Source organism: Triticum urartu, chromosome 7A (genome assembly GCF_056163025.1).
Source record: "Triticum urartu cultivar PI428250 chromosome 7A, HENAU_Tu73, whole genome shotgun sequence".
Lineage (NCBI taxonomy): Eukaryota > Viridiplantae > Streptophyta > Magnoliopsida > Poales > Poaceae > Triticum > Triticum urartu.
Genome location: NC_141879.1, coordinates 745,786,141 through 745,800,444, shown reverse-complemented (window position 1 = coordinate 745,800,444; position 14,304 = coordinate 745,786,141).

The window sequence follows — 14,304 nt, the reverse complement described above, 5'->3', positions numbered from 1 at the left end:
GCACAGGAAGAGCGCCACATAGAACCTCCAAGCAGTGTCTCAAAAAAGGTGATGCTCCCAACAGAGGAACGACGTCGGAGACGCCGCCATCACGCCGATCCAACTTCGGACCTAAGCTTTCACCCGAAGACACTACCAACCAAAGCCCGAGGAAGATGTCGACACACCTCGGTGGCGCCTCCAAGGAGGAAAATGACACCCTCAGGCGCCATCTCCGCACACCTCCGCTCAAGCCCTTCGGAGCTCGTCCATGTCGTCTCACACCGCCACTGCTGTAGCACCTTGTTGTTGAAGCCGTGAAGGCGTGGTCCACCTCCCCACGGCGAGCATGTAGAGGCCAGATCGGGCCCTGCATCCCGCATCTACCACGGCTGGAGCCTCCCTCACTAGTAGAAAACAGGGCTTTGGTCCAGGCCGGGTCAGCCCATTAGTCCCGGTTCAGTCTAGACCGGGACCAATATGGGCATTGGTCCCGGTTCGTGAGCCCAGGGGGCCGGCCGGGCCACGTGGGCCATTGGTCCCGGTTCGTCTGGACCTTTTGGTCCCGGGTGGTGGGACGAACCGGGACCAATGGGCCTCGCTCCTGGCCCACCACCATTGGTCCCGCTTGGTGGCTTGAACCGGGACCAAAGGCTCCCCTTTAGTCCCGGTTCATGCCATCAACCGGGACCAATGAGGTGCCTATATATACCCCCTCGCGCAAGAGCAGAGCACAGTGCTCTGTTTTTTCTGGCCGAGGGGGAGAGGGCTTTGTGGTGCTCTAGCTCACCTCCTATGCACATGAGGTGTTCGATGGAATGCCCGAGCCACACTACTTAAGCTTTCTCCTCTCGAAGCTCGACCTCCAAGCTCCATTTTCCTCGAGATTTGTCTAGATTTGGCGGTCCATCACGCCCCTTCCCCATCTTCACCGCCGTCGATCACCCGCGCCGATTTCATCGCCGGCACCACCGTGGTGAGCCTCTTGTTCTTATCTTCTTTCTGAAAGGAAAAATATTCTTACTTGTATGTTTAGATAGATACTTGTATCATTTTCTTACATTTATTATTGCATCTTATATAGTGCGATGGTTTTGGTATCCGCCCCCGTCGGCCCTCGTCCTGTCTATGATTCGGATGTGGTATGTATATTATCTTTATAACTATTGGTTTATTTATTGTTTATGAAAATTATGCCGACCAACGTGACATAGATTTTATTTATCTAGGATGTATGTGAATCGGAAATGCCAACCGACCCTATTGTCGAGAGGTTAAATTTAGTTGAAGAAGAAAACAATTTGTTGAAGGAAAAATAAAAAAATTGAGGAGGAGAAGATGATATTGGAGTTGCATATTGCGGATGTCGTCGATGATCACAAGATCAAGATGGATGCAATGCGCTTGAAGATTAGAAAGATTAGAAAATATGCCATTCATACCGAGGCTTGGTATCATTATGCCATTGGATCAATTGTTACCTTGGTTGCGATTATGATCGCATTTGTTTTCGCATTGAAATGTTTTACATAGTTTCAATGTATGGTTTAATTAATTAGATGCTCTGGAGAGCTATATGTTGTTAGATGAGAACTATGTATGCACTTTGGTTTTAATGTGATGATGAACTTCTATTAATTTGGACACTTAATTATATACAATGCACGCAGATGAACCGGCAATGGATGTATGGTGACAGACACACCCGCGAGTACATTAAGGGCGTGCATGAGTTTCTCGATGCGGCTGAGGCAAACAAGCAGAATGGTTTTATGTGTTGTCCATGCACTGAATGTGGGAATACGAGGTCTTACTCTAACCGGAAAATCCTTCACTCCCACCTGCTTTACAAGGGTTTCATGCCACACTATAATGTTTGGACGAGGCACGGAGAAATAGGGGTTATGATGGAAGACGGCGAAGAAGAAGAGTACGATGACAACTATGTGCCCCCTGAATACGGTGATGCTGCAACGGGGGGAGCTGGTGAAGATCAAGAGGAACCAGATGATGTGCCCAATGATGCTGCCACGGGTGAAGCTGCTGAAGATCAAGAGGAACCAGATGATGTGCCCGATGATGATGATCTCCGCCAGGTCATTGTCGATGCAAGGACGCAATGCATTAGTCAAAAGGAGAAGCTGAAGTTCGATCGCATGTTAGAGGATCAGAAAAAAGGGTTATACCCCAATTGCGAAGATGGCAACACAAAGCTCGGTACCGTACTGGAATTGCTGCAGTGGAAGGCAGAGAATGCTGTGGCTGACAAAGGATTTGAGAAGCTACTGAAAATATTGAAGAAGAAGCTTCCAAAGGATAACGAATTGCCCGATAGTACATACGCAGCAAAGAAGTTCGTATGCCCTCTAGGATTGGAGGTGGAGAAGATACATGCATGCCCTAATGACTGCATCCTCTACTGCGGTGCATACAAGGATCTGAACGCATGCCCGGTATGCGGTGCATTGCGGTATAAGATCAGACGAGATGACCCTGGTGATGTTGACGGCGAGCCCCTCAGGAAGAGGGTTCCTGCGAAGGTGATGTGGTATGCTCCTATAATACCACGGTTGAAACGTTTGTTCAGAAACAAAGAGCATGCCAAGTTGATGCGATGGCACAGTGAGAACGGAAAGAAAGATGGGAAGTTGAGAGCACCCGCTGACGGGTCGCAGTGGAGGAAAATCGAGAGAAAGTACTGGGATGAGTTTGCAAAGGACCCAAGGAATGTATGGTTTGCTTTAAGCGCGGATGACATTAATCCTTTCGGGGAGCAGAGCAGCAATCATAGCACCTGGCCCGTGACTCTATGTATGTATAACCTTCCTCCTTGGATGTGCATGAAGCGGAAGTTCATTATGATGCCAGTTCTCATCCAAGGCCCTAAGCAACCCGGCAACGAAATTGATGTGTACCTAAGGCCATTAGTTGAAGAACTTTTACAGCTGTGGAATGGAAACGGTGTACGTACGTGGGATGAGCACAGACAGGAGGAATTTAACCTTAAGGCGGTGCTGTTCGTGACCATCAACGATTGGCCCGCTCTCAGTAACCTTTCAGGACAGACAAACAAAGGATACCACGCATGCACGCACTGTTTAGATGACACTGAAAGTATATACCTGAAAAAATGCAGGAAGAATGTGTACCTGGGCCATCGTCGATTTCTTCCGACCAGCCATCAATGTCGAAAGAAAGGCAAGCATTTCAAAGGCAAGGCAAATCACCGGAAGAAGCCCGCCATGCGCACCGGTGATCACGTGCTTGCTATGGTCAATGATTTACACTACATAATCTTTGGAAAGGGTCCCGGTGGACTAGCTGTTCCGAATGACGCTGAGGGACACGCACCCATGTGGAAGAAGAAATCTATATTTTGGGACCTACCCTACTGGAAAGACCTAGAGGTCCGCTCCTCAATCGACGTGATGCACGTGACGAAGAACCTTTGCGTGAACCTGCTAGGCTTCTTGGGCGTGTATGGGAAGACAAAAGATACACCTGAGGCACGGGAGGACCTGCAACGTTTGCACGAAAAAGACAGCATGCCTCCGAAGCAGTATAAAGGTCCTGCCAGCTACGCTCTTACGAAAGAAGAGAAAGAAATCTTCTTTGAATGCTTGCTCAGTATGAAGGTCACGACTGGCTTCTCGTCGAATATAAAGGGAATAATAAATATGCCAGAGAAAAAGTTTCAGAACCTAAAGTCTCATGACTGCCACATGATTATGACGCAACTGCTTCCGGTTGCATTGAGGGGGCTTCTATCGGAAAACGTCCGATTAGCCATTGGGAAGCTATGTGCATTCCTCAATGCAATCTCTCAGAAGGTGATCGATCCAGAAATCGTACCAAGGCTAAGGAGTGATGTGGCGCAATGTCTTATCAGTTTCGAGCTGGTGTTCCCACCATCCTTCTTCAATATCATGACGCACGTCCTAGTTCATCTAGTCGACGAGATTGTCATCCTGGGGCCCGTATTTCTATACAATATGTTCCCCTTTGAGAGGTTCATGGGAGTCCTAAAGAAATATGTTCGTAACCGCGCTAGGCCGGAAGGAAGCATCTCCATGGGCCATCAAACAGAGGATGTTATCGGGTTTTGTGTTGACTTCATTCCTGGCCTTATCAAGATAGGTCTCCCTGAAGGAAATATGCCCTAGAGGCAATAATAAAGTTATTATTTATTTCCTTATTTCATGATAAATGTTTATTATTCATGCTAGAATTGTATTAACCGGAAACATAATACATGTGTGAATACATAGACAAACAGAGTGTCACTAGTATGCCTCTACTTGACTAGCTCGTTAATCAAAGATGGTTATGTTTCCTAACCATGAACAAAGAGTTGTTATTTGATTAACGAGGTCACATCATTAGTTGAATGATCTGATTGACATGACCCATTCCATTAGCTTAGCACCCGATCGTTTAGTATGTTGCTATTGCTTTCTTCATGACTTATACATGTTTCTATGACTATGAGATTATGCAACTCCCGTTTGCCGGAGGAACACTTTGTGTGCTACCAAACGTCACAACGTAAATGGGTGATTATAAAGGAGTTCTACAGGTGTCTCCAATGGTAGATGTTGGGTTGGCGTATTTCGAGAATAGGATTTGTCACTCCGATTGTCGGAGAGGTATCTCTGGGCCCTCTCGGTAATGCACATCACATAAGCCTTGCAAGCATTGCAACTAATGAGTTAGTTGTGGGATGATGTATTACGGAACGAGTAAAGAGACTTGCCGGTAACGAGATTGAACTAGGTATTGGATACCGACGATCGAATCTCGGGCAAGTAACATACCGATGACAAAGGGAACAATGTATGTTGTTATGTGGTCTGACCGCTAAAGATCTTCGTAGAATATGTAGGAGCCAATATGGGCATCCAGGTCCCGCTATTGGTTATTGACCGGAGACGTGTCTCGGTCATGTCTACATTATTCTCGAACCGTAGGGTCCGCACGCTTAAACGTTATGATGACATTTATTATGAGTTTATGCATTTTGATGTACCGAAGGTTGTTCGGAGTCCCGGATGTGATCATGGACATGACGAGGAGTCTTGAAATGGTCGAGACATAAATATTGATATATTGGAAGCCTATGTTTGGATATCGGAAGTGTTCCGGGTGAAATCGGGATTTTACCGGAGTACCGGGAGGTTACCGGAACCCCCGGGAGCTATATGGGCCTTAGTGGGCTTTAGTGGAAAGGAGAAAGGGGCAGCCCAAGGTGGCGGCGCGCCTCCCCCCTCCCCTAGTCCTATTAGGACTAGGAGAGGTGGCCGGCGCCCCTCTCTCTCCCCCCCCTAGTCCTATTAGGACTAGGAGAGGTGGCCGGTGCCCCTCTCTCTCCCCCCCCTCAAGGAATCCTATTCCAACTAGGATTGGGGGGGGGGGGAATCCTACTCCCAGAAGGAGTAGGACTCTCCTGGCGCGCCCTCCTTGGCCGGCCGGCCCCCTCCCCTTGGCTCCTTTATACACGGAGGCAGGGGGCACCCCTAGACACACAAGTTGATCATTGTGATCGTTCCTTAGCCGTGTGCGGTGCCCCCTGCCACCATATTCCACCTCGACCATATCGTTGTAGTGCTTAGGCGAAACCCTGCGTCGGTAGAACATCAAGATCGTCAGCACGCCATCGTGCTGACGGAACTCCTCCCCTAAGCTTTGCTGGATCGGAGCCCGGGGATCGTCATCGAGCTGTACGTGTGCTAAGAACTCGGAGGTGCCGGAGTAACGGTGCTTGGATCGGTCGGATCGGGAAGACGTACGACTACTTCCTCTACGTTGCGTCAACGCTTCCGCAGTCGGTCTGCGTGGGTACGTAGACAACACTCTCCCCCTCGTTGCTTTGCATCACCATGATCTTGCATGTGCGTAGGAAATTTTTTGAAATTACTACGTTCCCCAACAGTGGCATCTGAGCCTAGGTTTTATGGTTTGATGTTATATGCACGAGTAGAACACAAGTGAGTTGTGGGCGATATAAGTCATACTGCCTACCAGCATGTCATACTTTGGTTCGGCGGTATTGTTGGATGAATCGGCCCGGACCGACATTACGCGTGTAAGCGAGACCGGTTTCCCCGATGTGCTTTGCACATAGGTGACTTGTGGGTGACTGTTTCTCCAACTTTAGTTGAACCGAGTGTGGCTACGCCCGGTCCTTGCGAAGGTTAAAACGGAGTCAAATTGACAAACTATCGTTGTGGTTTTGATGCGTACGTGAGATTGGTTCTTACTTAAGCCCGTAGCAGCCACGTAAAACTTGCAACAACAAAGTAGAGGACGTCTAACTTGTTTTTGCAGGGCATGTTGTGATGTGATATGGTCAAGACGTGATGAGATATAAGTTGTTGTATGAGATGATCATGTTTTGTTGAAGTTATCAGCAACTGGCAAAATCCTTATGGTTGTCTCTCTATTGCATGAGATGCAAGCGTCCAATAATTGCTTTACTTTATCGCTATGCGATAGCAATAGTTGCAAGAGCAATTGTTGGCGAGATGACCACGCGACGACACATTGATATAGATCAAGATGATGGAGATCATGGTGTCATGCCGGTGACGATATAGATCATGACAGTACTTTGGAGATGGAGATCAAAGAAGCAAGATGATGATGGCCATATCATGTCACATATTTTGATTGCATATGATGTTTATCTTTTATACATCTTATTTTTTCTTTGATTGACGGTAGCATTATAAGATGATCTCTCACTAAATTATCAAGAAGTGTTCTCCCTGAGTATGCACCGTTGCCAAAGTTCGTCGTGCCCAGACACCACGTGATGATCAGGTGTGATAAGCTCTACGTCCATCTACAACGGGTGCAAGCCAGTTTTGCACACGCAGAATACTCAGGTTAAACTTGACGAGCCTAGCATATGCAGATATGGCCTCGGAACACGGAGACCGAAAGGTCGAGCGTGAATCATATAGTAGATATGATCAACATAACGATGTTCACCATTGAAAACTACTCCATCTCACGTGATGATCGGTTATGGTTTAGTTGATTTGGATCACGTGATCACTTAGAGGATTAGAGGGATATCTATCTAAGTGGGAGTTCTTAAGTAATATGATTAATTGAACTTAAATTTATCATGAACTTAGTCCTGGTAGTATTTTGCAAATTATGTTGTAGATCAATAGCTCGCGTTGTTGCTTCCCTGTGTTTATTTTGATATGTTCCTAGAGAAAATTGTGTTGAAAGATGTTAGTAGCAATGATGCGGATTGGATCCGTGATCTGAGGTTTATCCTCATTGCTGCACAGAAAAAATTATGTCCTTGATGCACCGCTAGGTGACAGACCTATTGCAGGAGCAGATGCAGACGTTATGAACGTTTGGCTAGCTCAATATGATGACTACTTGATAGTTTAGTGCACCATGCTTAATGGCTTAGAATCGGGACTTCAAAGAAGTTTTGAACGTCATGGACAATATGAGATGTTCCAGGAGTTGAAGTTAATATTTCAAGGAAATACCCGAGTTGAGAGATATGAAGTCTCCAACAAGTTCTATAGCTAAAAGATGGAGGAGAATCGCTCAACTAGTGAGCATGTGCTCAGATTGTCTGGGTACTACAATCGCTTGAATCAAGTGGGAGTTAATCTTCCAGATAAGATAGTGATTGACAGAATTCTCTAGTCACCATCACCAATTTAGTAGAACTTCGTGATGAACTATAATATGCAAGGGATGACAAAAATAATTCCCAAGCTCTTCGTGATGCTGAAATCAACGAAGGTAGAAATCAAGAAAAAACATCAAGTGTTGATGGTTGACAAGACCACTAGTTTCAAGAAAAGGGCAAAGGGAAGAAGGGGAACTTCAAGAAGAACGGCAAGCAAGTTGCTGCTCAAGTGAAGAAGCCCAAGTCTGATCCTAAGCCTGAGACTAAGTGCTTCTACTGCAAAGGGACTGGTCACTGGAAGCGGAACTACCCCAAGTGATTGGCGGATAAGAAGGATGGCAAAGTGAACATAAGTATATTTGATATACATGTTATTGATGTGTACTTTACTAGTGTTTATAGCAACCCCTTAGTATTTGATGCTAGTTCAGTTGCTAAGAGTAGTAACTCGAAACGGGAGTTGCAGAATGAACAGAGACTAGTTAAGGGTGAAGTGACGATGTGTGTTGGAAGTGGTTCCAAGATCGATATGATCATCATCGCACACTCCCTATACTTTCGGGATTACTGTTGAACCTAAATAAGTGTTATTTGGTGTTTGCGTTGAGCATGAATATGATTTGATCATGTTTATTGTAATATGGTTATTCATTTAAGTAAAAGAATAAATTGTTGTTCTGTTTACATGAATAAAACCTTATATGGTTACACACCCAATGAAAATAGTTCATTGGATCTCGATCTTAATAATACACATATTCATAATATTAAAACCAAAAGATGCGAAGTTAATAATGATAGTGCAACTTATTTGTGGCACTGCCGTTTAGGTCATATTGGTGTAAAGCGCATGAAGAAACTCCATGCTGATGGGATTTTGGAATCACTTGATTATGAATCACTTGATGCTTGCGAACCATGCCTTATGGGCAAGATGACTAAAACGCCGTTCTCGGAACAATGAAGCAAGCAACAGATTTGTTGGAAATCATACATACTGATGTATGTGGTCCGATGAATATTAAGGCTTACAGCAGGTATCATTATTTTCTGACCTTCACAAGATGATTTGAGCAGATATGGGGATATCTACTTGATGAAACATAAGTCTGAAACACTTGAACAGTTCAAAGAATTTCAGAGTGAAGTGGAAAATCATCGTGACAAGAAAATAAAAGTTTCTACGATATGATCGCAGAGGTAAAATATTTGAGTTACGAGTTTGGTCTTCAGTTAAAACAATGTGAAATAGTTTCACTACTCACGCCACCTGGAACACCACAGCATAATGGTGTGTCCGAACGTCATAACCGTACTTTATTGGATATAGTGCAATCTATGATGTATCTTACCGATCTACCACTATCGTTTTGGGGTTATGCATTAGAGACAGCTGCATTCACGTTAAATAGGGCACCATCAAAATCCGTTGAGACGACGCCTTATGAACTGTGGTTTGGCAAGAAACCAAAGTTGTCGTTTCTTAAAGTTTGGGGTTGTGATGCTTATGTGAAAAAGTTTCATCCTGATAAGCTCAAACCCAAATCGGAAAAATGCGTCTTCATATGATACCCTAAAGAAAATGTTGGGTACACCTTCTATCACAGATCCGAAGGCAAGATATTCGTTGCTGAGAATGGATCCTTTTCAGAGAAGGAGTTTCTCTTGAAAAAAGTGAGTGGGAGGAAAGTAGAAATCTTGATAAGGTAATTGTACCTTCTCCTTTATTGGAAAGTAGTTCATCACAGAAATTTGTTCCTGTGACTCCTACACCAATTAGTGAGGAAGCTAATGATGATGATCATGTAACTTCAGATCAAGTTACTACCGAACCTCGTAGGTAAACCAGATTGAGATCCGCACCAAAGTGGTACGGTAATCCTGTTCTGGAGGTCATGTTACTTGACCATGACAAACCTACGAACTATGAGGAAGCGATGATGAGCCCAGACTCCGATAAATGGCTTGAGGCCATGAAATCTGAGATAGGATCCATGTATGAGAACAAAGTATGGACTTTGATGGATTTGCCCGATGATCGGCAAGCCATAAAAATAAATGGATCTTCAAGAGTAAGACGGACGCTGATAGTAGTGTTATTATCTACAAAGCTAGAATTGTCGCAAAAGGTTTTCGACAAGTTCAAGGTGTTGACTACGATGAGAGATTCTCACTCGTATCTATGCTTAAGTCTGTCCGAATCATGTTAGCAATTGCCGCATTTTATGAAATCTGGCAAACGGATAAACAAAACTGAATTCCTTAATGGATTTATTAAAGAAGAGTTGTATATGATGCAACTAGAAGGTTTTGTCAATCCGAAAGGTGCTAACAAAATGTGCAAGCTCCAGCGATCCATCTGTGGACTGGTGCAAGCATCTCGGAGTTGGAATATACGCTTTGATGAGTTGATCAAAGCATATAGTTTTATACAGACTTGCGGTGAAGCCTGTATTTACAAGAAAGTGAGTGGGAGCACTACAACATTTCTGATAAGTATATGTGAATGACATATTGTTGATCGGAAATAATGTAGAATTATTCTGTAAAGCATAAAGGAGTGTTTGAAAGGAGTTTTTCAAAGAAATACTTCGGTGAAGCTGCTTACATATTGAGCTCCAAGATCTATAGAGATAGATCAAGATGCTTGATAAGTTTTTTCAATGAGTACATACCTTGACAAGATTTTGAAGTGGTTCAAAATGGAGCAGTCAAAGAAAGAGTTCTTGCCTGTATTACAAGGTATGAAGTTGAGTATGACTCAAAGCCCGACCACGTCAGAAGATAGAAAGAGAATGAAAGTCATTCCCTATGCCTTGGCCATAGGTTCTATAAAGTATGTCATGCTATGTACCAGATCTATTGTATACCCTGCATTGATTTGGCAAGGGAGTACAATAGTGATCTAGGAGTAGATCACTGGACAGCGGTCAGAATTATCCTTAGTGAAATAAGGATATGTTTCTCGATTATGGACGTGACAAAAAGGTTCGTCGTAAAGGGTTACGTCGATGCAAGTTTTTGACACTGATCCAGATGATTCTAAGTCTCAATTTGGATACATATTGAAAGTGGGAGCAATTAGCTAGAGTAGCTCCGTGTAGAGCATTGTAGACATAGAACTTGCAAAATACTTACGGATCTGAATGTGACAGACCCGTTGACTAAAATTATCTCACAAGCAAAACATGATCACACCTTAGTACTCTTTGGGTGTTAATCACATAGATATGTGAACTAGATTACTGACTCTAGTAAACCCTTTGAGTGTTGGTCACATGACGATGTGAACTATGGGTGTTAATCACATGGTGATGTGAACTATTGCTGTTAAATCACATGGCGATGTGAACTAGATTATTGACTCTAGTGCAAGTGGGAGACTGAAGGAAATATTCCCTAGAGGCAATAATAAAGTTATTATTTATTTCCTTATTTCATGATAAATGTTTATTATTCATGCTAGAATTGTATTAACCGGAAACATAATACATGTGTGAATACATAGACAAACAGAGTGTCACTAGTATGCCTCTACTTGACTAGCTCGTTAATCAAAGATGGTTATGTTTTCTAACCATGGACAAAGAGTTGTTATTTTATTAACGGGATCACATCATTAGTTGAATGATCTGATTGACATGACCCATTCCATTAGCTTAGCACCCGATCGTTTAGTATGTTGTTATTGCTTTCTTCATGACTTATACATGTTTCTATGAGACTATGAGATTATGCAACTCCCGTTTGCCAGAGGAACACTTTGTGTGCTACCAAACGTCACAACGTAACTGGGTGATTATAAAGGAGCTCTACAGGTGTCTCCAAAGATACATGTTGGGTTGGCGTATTTCGAGATTAGGATTTGTCACTCCGATTGTCGGAGAGGTATCTCTGGGCCCTCTCGGTAATGCACATCACTTAAGCCTTGCAAGCATTGCGACTAATGAGTTAGTTGCGGGATGATGTATTACAAAACGAGTAAAGAGACTTGCCGGTAACGAGATTGAACTAGGTATAGGATACCGACGATCGAATCTCGGGCAAGTAACATACCGATGACAAAGGGAACAACGTATGTTGTTATGCGGTCTGACCGATAAAAGATCTTCGTAGAATATGTAGGAGCCAATATGAGCATCCAGGTTCCGCTATTGGTTATTGACCGGAGACGTGTCTCGGTCATGTCTACATTGTTCTCGAACCCGTAGGGTCCGCACGCTTAAGGTTACGATGACAGTTATATTATGAGTTTATGCATTTTGATGTACTGAAGGTTGTTCGGAGTCCCGGATGTGATCACGGACATGACGAGGAGTCTAGAAATGGTCGAGACATAAAGACTGATATATTGGAAGCCTATGTTTGGATATCGGAAGTGTCCCAGGTGAAATCGGGATTTTACCGGAGTACCGGGAGGTTACCGGAACCCCCTGGGAGCTATGTGGGCCTTAGTGGGCCTTAGTGGAAGAAGAGGAGAGGAGGCCAAAGCTGGGCCGCGCGCCCCTCCCCCCTAGTCCGAATAGGACAAGGAGAGAGGGGGCCAGCGCCCCCCTCCTTCTCTCTCTCTCTCTTTTCCCCCTCCTTGAATCCTATTCCAATTAGGAAAGGGGGGAGTCCTACTCCCAGAAGGAGTAGGACTCCTCCTGGCGCGCCTCTCCTGGCCGGCCGGCCCCCCTCCCTTGAACCTTTATATACGGAGGCATGGGCACCCCTAGAGACAAAAAGTTGATCCACGTGATCATATTCTTAGCCGTGTGCGGTGCCCCCTTCCACCATAATCCTCGATAATATTGTAGCGGTGCTTAGGCGAAGCCCTGCGACGGTAGTACATCAAGATCGTCACCACGCCGTCGTGCTGACGGAACTCTTCCCCGACACTTTGCTGGATCGGAATCCGGGGATCGTCATCGAGCTGAACGTGTGCTAGAACTCGGAGGTGCCGTAGTTTTGGTGCTTGATCGGTCGGGCCGTGGATACGTACGACTACATCAACCAAAGTTAACGCTTCCGTTGTCGATCTACAAGGGTACGTATATCACACTCTCCCCCCCTCGTTGCTATGCATCACCATCACTTGCCGGTAACGAGATTGAACTAGGTATTGGATACCGACGATCGAATCTCGGGCAAGTAACATACCGATGACAAAGGGAACAACGTATGTTGTTATGCGGTCTGACCGATAAAGATCTTTGTAGAATATGTAGGAGCCAATATGGGCATCCAGGTCCCGCTATTGGTTATTGACCGGAGACGTGTCTCGGTCATGTCTACATTATTCTCGAACCGTAGGGTCCGCATGCTTAAACGTTACGATGACAGTTATTATGAGTTTATGCATTTTGATATACCGAAGGTTGTTCGGAGTCCCGGATGTGATCATGGACATGACGAGGAGTCCCGAAATGGTCGAGACATAAAGATTCATATATTGGAAGCCTATGTTTGGATATCGGAAGTGTTCCGGGTGAAATCGGGATTTTACCGGAGTACCGGGAGGTTACCGGAACCCCCCGGGAGCTATATGGGCCTTAGTGGGCTTTAGTGGAAAGGAGAAAGGGGCAGCCCAAGGTGGCCGCGCGCCTCCCCCCTCCCCTAGTCCTATTAGGACTAGGAGAGGTGGCCGGCCCCCCTCTCTCTCTTTCCCCCCCTCAAGGAATCCTATTCCAACTAGGATTGGGGGGGAATCCTACTCCCAGAAGGAGTAGGACTCTCCTGGCGCGCCCTCCTTGGCCGGCTGGCCCCCTTCCCTTTGCTCCTTTATATACGGAGGCAGGGGGCACCCCTAGACACACAAGTTGATCATTGTGATCGTTCCTTAGCCGTGTGCGGTGCCCCCTGCCACCATATGCCACCTCGATCATATCGTTGTAGTGCTTAGGCGAAGCCCTGCGTCGGTAGAACATCAAGATCGTCACCACGCCATCGTGCTGACGGAACTCCTCCCCTAAGCTTTGCTGGATCGGAGCCCGGGGATCGTCATCGAGCTGTACGTGTGCTAAGAACTCGGAGGTGCCGGAGTAACGGTGCTTGGATCGGTCGGATCGGGATGACGTACGACTACTTCCTCTACGTTGCGTCAACGCTTCCGCAGTCGGTCTGCGTGGGTACGTAGACAACACTCTCCCCCTCGTTGCTGTGCATCACCATGATCTTGCGTGTGCGTAGGAAATTTTTTGAAATTACTACGTTCCCCAACACTCCCTAAATCGCGGTATGAGGGAAGACTGACTGGAAAAGGCACTCTTGGAAGAGACTCAATAATATGCAGGGACGGATATTCTTGGTCTCAAGCACACTACACAGTTCTACAGAACTCTACCTTGGTGACCCCGTATGTCGATGAACACAAGAACAGTCTGCGCTCCAAACACCCGGAGCAATGCGACGACTGGATTACATGTGAACACATCAGGACTTTCAGCAGTTGGTTGGAAACACGTCTCAGAGGTGACAACACTGTTTGAGATGAGTTGTACTTGTTGTCCAGGGGACCATCTTTGACTGTATTAACTTACAAAGGATACGAGATAAATGGGAATACATTTTACACGATCGCCCAAGATAAAAAGAGCACCAACCAAAACAGCGGTGTCCGCTTTGATGCAGCAACCGAGAGCGGAAAGGACACATATTATGGTTACATAGTGGACATATGG